The sequence below is a fragment of the Hipposideros armiger genome, unplaced genomic scaffold (genome assembly GCF_001890085.2).
Source record: "Hipposideros armiger isolate ML-2016 unplaced genomic scaffold, ASM189008v1 scaffold_343, whole genome shotgun sequence".
NCBI classification, from domain to species: Eukaryota; Metazoa; Chordata; class Mammalia; order Chiroptera; family Hipposideridae; genus Hipposideros; species Hipposideros armiger.
Window position 1 is genome coordinate 1,753,318 of NW_017731693.1, and position 8,744 is coordinate 1,762,061.

The window sequence follows — 8,744 nt, forward strand, 5'->3', positions numbered from 1 at the left end:
GTGTCTTGGTGTGGGCCTGTTTGGGATCATCTTATTTGGAACTCTCTGCACTTCCTGTGCATGTATGTCAATTTCCGTTGCCAGTTTAGGGAAGTTTTCAGACATTATTACTTTAAATATGTTCTTGATCCCTTGCTCCCTCTCTTCTCCTTCTGGTATTCCTATGATACGTGTGTTGTTGCATTTGATGTTGTCGCCTAGTTCTCTTAAACTATTTTCCATGTTTTTTATTCTTTTTCTTTTTGCTGTTCCGCTTGGATGATGTCTGCTATCTTGTCTTCTAAGTGACTGATTCGATCCTCTGCTTCATCCAATCTATTAGTAATTCCATCGAGTTTGTTATTTAATTCAGTAATTGAATTCTTTATTTCTACCTGGTTGTTTTTCATAATTTCTCTGTCCTTCATTTCATTCTCATTAATTTCCTTGAGCATTCTAATAATCAATGTTCTGAACTCTGCCTCCGGAAGGTTATTTACCTCTATTTCCTCTAATTCCACAGATTCAGGAGGTTTCTTCTGTTGTTTTATTTGGGATGTGTTTCTTTGCTTCCCCATTCTGGTTTACTCTTTGTGTTTGCTTCACTGAAATAGGTAGATTCCCTAGGTCTTTCAGTCTTTTCTGGGTAGACTTATGTGGTATATGTCCTTCTATTTGAATTGCTCAGACTCGCTTTTCTCCCGTGTGTGTATACCAGAGGTGTTCCTTGTGTTATGTGCCTTCTCCTGTTGAGGTCTAGTTTTTATTGCTTTTGGCTTGTCAGTAGGTGGACTTGACTCCCAAGCTGACTATCCGTGAGGGTTAGCTCTGTCCAAAGTTTATAAGCTGTTGTGTGAGGGTTGATCCCTCTTATGAGTCTTGGCCCCAAAAGGATCTTGTGCCTGTAGCAGTTTCCCTTTGAGTGTGAATCTTGTAGGTCAGACCCTGTAATGCTCTGTTTTTATCTAAAGTTGGTCTTTGAGGGTGATGATTCTTGTGCTTCTTTGGCTGGGCTCCGCTGCAGAGCGTGTTTTAGGGCAAAACAGATCACTGAACACAACCACACCAGCCACCAAAGGTAACCAGATACTCTCTGATGTACAAAACAACCATCACCCTACACTCCACATGTATAGAAATAACAAGCACAAGGAGAAAAACAAACAAGCTGAAACAAAACAACAGCAACGAGAAAAGACGAAGAAAAGAAAGAAAAAAAAACTTGTAGAAAAAATGGAAAGGAGGAGGTAAATCAAGCTATGACAAGGAAGCAGGGAAGAAGGGAGAGAGAGAGGTTAGAAGAAAAGGAAACAGAATAATACAGAGGGGGGAAAAATATATATATATATACACACACACCCATATGTATGTACATATATATCCACATATATGCACCTTTATATATGCCTATATAAAAAACTAAAATTACTAATGAAATAGAAAAATCCAAAAACACCCAACATAAGCAATCAATGGGAAACAAAAAAACAAAACCTCAGAACATCCAAGAGAACCCAATTAACAATAACAATATAACCTATCAAAAGAGAAACCCCAACTAAAAACAATAAAAAAGAAAAGGGAGAAAAAACAAGAGATAACCAGTTTCAATCTTGGCTGAAGTCCGCCAAGCTCTCCCCAGGTTTTCCTCTGCAATACACACACTCCTGTGTGTCTTGTGGGGGCAGAGCCAGCCGCCTTAATATAGGTCTATTTAAGATGAGTGGAGTTATGAGGTATGATTGCTAGTTTTTTTACAAAGCCAGTGTTATTTCTGCTCCTGTCTGTCCAGAGGCACTCTGATTCCTGCCAGTGGACTGGATGTGAGTCTTCGGGTGCTCTTTCCACTGGGGCTGTTGGACAGTGGGGGATGGAGTTTTCAGAGCTGCTGGAAGTCCTTCCTGTGCCTCAGCAGCCAAAGCTGTTCTGCTCCCACCTGCAGCCTTTTCTCATGTAAATTTCTCAACCCCCAGGGAGTTGAAGCACCTTTGTTTTGACTTATTTCTCTCTTCAGAAGTCAGTTCCAAGTTCTGGCAAGGAGGGGGACAAGGTTTCTAAGGGACAGTGGGATTGTGCACTTATCTATGCAGTTTATTTTTCCTATCTGAGAGAAAAAGGGAAAAAAGAAAGGAAAAAAAAACAAACAAATAGGATAAAGAAAAAAAGCCCCTTTCAACACCAGGCACCCTCTGGCTAAGCTGCTTGCGTCTCCACGCTTCTCTCTTCCCTCTTCTCCCTGGTTTGGGATTTCTGCCCCAGCAACTGTGCGCCCTGGGGATCCTGACGAACTCCAGGTGGGAAGGTCAGCACCAGAGGTTGAGCGCATCCAGATGCTGCAAAACAGTCTGCCTTGTCCTGGATTCCCACAGTTCCTCAGCTGCGAGAGCAGACAGACTATGCCTCCGTTCTGCTTCGCGCGTGGCCTGAGGGTTCTGCCTTAGCACGCGCGGGCTGGAGGAGAGGCGAGGGAAGTCTCCGATCTGCTGAGATCTCCAGACTCAGCAGCCCGGGCGCAGCCTGTGTCTCCACGCGCCTTGCCTCCCTCTTCCCCGACTCACCGGGTCTGCCCACCTTTAAATAGTCGGCGTGGGAGTCCGTTCACTGCTCAGCGTGTTTCGTAGAGTTTTGTTTTCTGTGCTCTAGCTGCTAGCTGCTGAAATTGATGTGGTTTGCGGAGAAGTACTCAGGGGGACCCCCTCACTGCAGCCATTTTTTTCTCTCCCTGTTTTTTTTTTTCTTTTCCTAACTTCTTTGTATAGCCAAGCCACCCTCTGCTGCACAATTTGGTGGGCTCAGGATAGGCCTTTAAAACCTTTAGAATTTCCACTACTTTAAACAAATCTCCCGTGGGGTGACAACCCAGTCACAGTCTGGGACAATAGGCTTAAGTCCCACGAGCCACAAAACAAAGATCCGTGTGCAGTGCAGGAACACTGTTCACCTTGTCTGTGTTTTTCAAAGGTCATTTATTTATATAAAGAACAAAGATCAATCAATGATATATTGCCCACTTTGTTCGATAACCTTTTGCCATCTTTCAATGAGCTTCATAATTCCTTGTTCATAGAAAGACCTGTCTTTATTTGGGAAAAACTGAACAAGATACAGATTTAGAGCCTCATCTGAATTGAACATTCTACCACGCAAGGATTTTTGAAGAGAGCAAAACAAGTGGAAGTCCAATGGCACAAGGTCAGGTGAGTATGGTGGGTGTGGCAACACATCCCATCCAGGCTCCCGTAATTTTTGACAGGTGATCAAACTTGTGTGTGGTCGTTGTCACGATAGAACACAGCTCCTTTACCATTAACAAGCTCTGGACGTTTCTGGATGATGGATTCATTCAAACTGTCCAATTGCCAATGGTACACATTGGAATTGATTGTTTGGTTCCTTGGTAGAAGCTTGAAAAACAACACCTTTAAAATCCCACCACACTCAGAGCATAACCTTCCTCTGATGAATGTCTGCTTTCGATGTCATTTGAGGCGAATCATCACGTTGGGACCAAGACCATTTGTGCACCACATTGTTCTAAACAATCCACTTCTCATTACCAGTTATCAGTCGCTTCAAAAAAGGATCGTTTTGGGGCCTGCCAGGTGGCGCGTTAGTTAAGACTTGGCTTGGGATGCCAGCTCTGAGCAGCAGGGCCCCGGTTCAGATCCCACATGAGGGCTGGTGACACTGCCCTCTGCAGCTAAGATGGTGAACAACAGCTCGACCTGGAGCTGGGCTGGCTTGAGTCGCCGGAGACGGCGTAGGCTGCAGCCCCTGCTGCAGTGGGCTGCCATAAGCTACCGTGTGTCCGGCAACCAGCGTAAGCTGCCGTGAGTGGCCATCCAGAGGCTGGCGACCGATCTGCCTCGCCCAGGAAGAGCGCAATGATAATACCAACATGGGCCAGTGAACCGACATCCTCCACAACTAGACTGAACAACAAAAGGACAGCAACTTGTCTGTTCCCCTTCCCCGATTCCCCAACACTGTTCCCCTCCCTCAATTCCCCAATAAAATCTCAAAAAAAGAGGATCATTTTCCTCTTGTTTAATGAGCATATCGCAGATGTTTATACACGCCATCAAATGAACTTCTTTGCGTTCATGCGGAACACAAATATCGAGCTTGCTTACGTATCCCAGCTTCTTCAGGTGGTCGTGAATGCTTGGATGATGGATATTCAATGTTTCTGCAATCTGTCGTGTTGTGTAACGTGGGTTTGACTCTATCAATGCCTTTATTTTGTCGTCATTAACCTCAGTGGGAGTCCCTGACCGAGGAGCGTTGAGATCAAAATCACCAGCATGGAATTTTGTGTACTGACGTCCTTGTAGAGCATTGTCACTGTAAACTTTATGCAACTTTTCACAAGCTTGATGCGTGTTCTTCCTTTTATGAAAGTAAAGCAGTAAAATATGGCAAAAATGCATAGTTTGGTCTTCCATCTTCAACTTGTAAATACATCTCCAAAACTCAACCAAATCACTCAGGTTTTTTTTTAGAATAAAGTTAGAAATGTCAGCTGTCAAATGACATAGCAATAACATAGATGTGAATGACTCTAGTACTTCTAAAAATGAACTAGTGCCATCTGTTGCAAATATGCGTCATGACTTTTCCAACAACCCAATAGTTTGAATTGATACTAAGTTTCAATAGCATACAAAAACTGCTCCTTCCTATAAACCTCCATCCTCTCTCCCACTTTATGTAATTGTAACAAATTACATCTTTGTGTATTGTATCCCCATTAACAGATGTATAATTATTATTTTATACATTTGTCTTTCAAATAATATAAACAAAAATAGTTGCAAACCAATATTTATTTGGTTTCTTGGTAAACCTTGTAATCTTTCGTGAAAACCGAACATTTAGAATATTATAATCCAGTAACTCTGAAAATCACATTTTCCTCTCTCCCTACAGTTTACTGTTTGTCTTGGTTTTTTTTTTTTAAGATTTTATTGGAGAATTGGGGAAGGGGAACAGACAAATTCCTGTCCTTTTGTTCTTCAGTCTAGTTGTGGAGGACGTCGCTTCACTGGCCCATGTTGGTATTATCATTGCGCTCTTCCCAGGTGAAGCAGTTGCTCGCTGGCCATTGGACCGCCGCTCCCGGCGGCTCACAGCAGCTCATGAAAGTGCGCGCACGCCCGCTGCCTACACCATCACCGGCGACTCACACTACAGCCTCCAGGTTGAGCTATTGTTCACCATCTTAGCTGTAGAGAATGCAGTGTCACTGGCCCACATGTAGGATCTGAACCAGAGCCCTGCTGCTCAGAGCTGGTGTCCCAAGCCAACTCCTAACCAACGCGCCACTTGGCCGGCCCCTACTGTTGTTTTTGAGGGCTGCAATTGTCCATTTTTAAGTGGCTTTTCCAAACTTTTTTTTTTTTTAAGATTGTTCCTTGACATTCGTGATCACTAAAATCCCTGTTCCACTGTTTTCAGTGGTGAACCAAGGACATTTCCTTAAACATCTGGCATTAAAAAAAACAAAACAAAAAACACCCCTCCTGCACTTTGCAGGTTGGTTTTGAGCTGGGGCACTCTAAATGCTCAGCCAAGCTCTCTACAACTCCACATTAGCCTTCACTTCCTGCTTTTGTGGAGCCCAAAGACTGGCTAGAGGCATTAGCCTTAGGGTCCTCTCAGGTCTTTGAGTATGTGTCAGGGCTTTGCATGTACATTGCACGTGAGGAACCTCAAAGTCCTTATTCTAACTCTCAGGATCCTCCTCTTCAGCCTCCTATCCAGACTATTAGCTCCGTCTGCTGCTTGCCTCAAGTGCTCATAGGTAGTATAGGTCTTTAAATGCTGTTGATACTTTCCTCCTGGAAAGCTCCTTTGAGCTGAGGGGGCAAAACAAAAGGAAGCCTCTGTGTTAGTCCCTCAGGTCACTGCCAGACAGGTAAAATGCACAACCACCATTTTTTTTAGAACAGGGTCCATATTGGCACCCCTCCCCACCCCTCGCTCCTGGCACCAGTGAGCTACACAAGAACATCATCTGTCCCTATGGTCACTGCTGAAAGCGGGGAAGTGAGGGATGGTAGGTGGGTAAACAAAAGCACTACATTTGTAAAATTTTCATGGCCTCTTCATTCAGCACTACCCTGGTTTCTGTATTAGATGAGAATCCAGAGTTCCCAAAATGTTGATTATGCCATTTTTTTTCTACTTTTATTTATTTATTTATTTTGCCAGCTTATTCATTGTTTCTCCATTCTTGGAGAGTCCTATGACATTTTTCATGACATCATTCAGATTAACTTTTTATTTGTGGTTGCCAAGAACCTACACAGTTGAGTTTCTGTATGTGTCTATTATTTTCAGATCACTGGACAAGATGCACAAATTTTACAACTGAGGGAGGTAATACTTGTACACGAAAGTCCATAATGTTCAGTGAGAAGGTCACTGGCACTAGGAGAGACTGCCTATGACCAGACACTGAGGATAAGGAGTTATTCTCTAGAATATTATCTAGACTAACCCTCTAGTTATTCTCTAAATTCACTCTTTAAAACAACACTTTATGGGCCGGCCGAGTGGCGCGATGGTTAAGAACTGGCTTGGGACGCCAGAGGGCCCCGGTTCGGATCCCACATATGAGGGCCAGTGACACTGCCCTCCGCAGCTAAGATGCTGAACAACAGCTCAACCTGGAGCTGGGTTGCCTGTGAGTCGCCGGCGACGGCGTAGGCTGCAGCCCCTGTGGCAGTGGGTTGCCATGGGCTACCGTGTGTAGCCAGCAGCCAGTGTGAGCGGCCAGCAGCCGCAGTGAGCGGCCGTCCAGAAGCCGGTGACTGATCTGCCTCGCCCGGGAAGAGCGCAATGATGGTGCCAACTTGGGCCAGTGAAGCAACGTCCTCCACAACTAGATTGAAGAACAAAACGACAGCAACTTGTCTGTTCCCCTTCCCCCAATTCCCCAGCACTGTTCCCATCCCCCCAATTCCCCAATTAAAAAAAAATCTAAAACAAACAAAAAAACCCCAACACTTTATGAGTGACATCAGAATCATAGCAGGATGAGGTGCTCCCTTTTTCTTGCCACTTAAAAGAGTGGGACATCTATAACTCAACAAAGATTCCTCTGCTCAGTCTGAAAGATCCACGCATCTGTGCATCTGAAGGTGGGTGGATTGGAATGCATAAGGGAGGCAGAATTGGGTTTATGGTAGGGATGGTGCCTGTAAACCCAGTTCCCTGGTTGCTGTGGCAGATGAGCCTGAAGCCCTAGTGAGTGCAGTAGCGGTGGTGGAGATGGGGCTAAGACTTTAGTCCCCACACCATGGCCCCAGTGAAGACAAAGGACACCAGTGGCAATGGCACCTGTGTCTGGCTCCCTCCCCACGTGGTAGCAGTGTCACACCACAAGAGAGCTTGGTAACTACAGTAGAGGTGCTCCACGAGACTCCAGCCTCCTGGCTGCAGAAGTGCCATCATCCCGAGGAAACCAAGCAGCAGCAGTGGTAGGGCTCAGCTTCCCCCACCCCATCCCCTGCCACAAGAGTTGCCTGAGTCTCACACCCACCCCTATAACTCTGACAGCAATGCTCAAGAATGCAATGATAACTGCAACCCCAGCAAGATGCAGACAAGGCACCAGCAACCCCAGAGTCAAAAACAGCAATGAAGAGGGCACCTCTGGCAGAGGTAGTGGAAAGAGGTGAATGACTCTCAAACAACTAGAGTTAGCTCTGGTAAGAAAAACTAAAAACTTGTGCCATAAACCAAACTCAAAGTCATAAGACTTTCATCTAAGTGATAGAGAATTCAAAATCCCAATCATGAAAAAACCGAACGAGATACAAGGAAACTCATAAAGGCAGTTTAATCTCAGGAGCAAAATTAATTAACAGGAGTACTATACCAAAGAAGTTAAAACCAAAAAAAAAAAGAAAGAAAGAAAGAAAAAGAAATTCTGGAGCTGAAGAACGCAATGAATGAGATTAAGAATGCATTAAAAAGCATTGGAAATAGAGCAGACTATATGGAAGAGAGAATTAGCAAACTTGAAGATAGAAATCCAGAAATGGTTCAGGTGGAAGAGGAGAGAACTAAGAATTAAACGGAAAAAAAATAAACAACCTCTACTAAAACTATCCAGTTCATTAGACAGGACACTATAAAGGTAACAGGTATCCCAGAAGGAGAAGAGAAAAAGGAAGAGAGAGACTAAAGAACTAATAGATGAGAAATTCCCAAATCGGGGGAAGGAGCTGGACATACAAGCACAATAAGATGCTAATAGAACACCTAGCTACCTCAGTGCAACAAGGCCTTCTCCAAGACAAATTATTTTAAAAGTTTCAAAAGTCAATAATAAAGAGTTTTTTAAATGGGGCTGGAGTGGGGGTGGGAGTTAGCAACCTATAAAGGAACTGCCCCAACAGGCTATCAGATTTCTCAGCAGAAACTCTACAGGCCAGAAAGAATGCAATGACATATTTAAAATATTAAAAGACAAAGTTTCCAGCCAAGAGTCATCTATACAGAAAACTTGTCCTTTAAATATGGAGAAATAAAGACTTTTCTAGACAAACAAAAGCTGAAGGAGATCACCACCACAAGACCTACCTTGCAAGTAATGCTGAAATGAGCTTTTCTACCAGAAATGAAAAGGCGAAAGTATACAAAACTCTGAATAAGGTAATAGAATCAGAAAGCTGCAACTCTATTACAGAATAGACTGTTAAACAACTATAGCATAAAGATTAAAGGGGGAAAAGCATTAAAAATAACTATAGGTA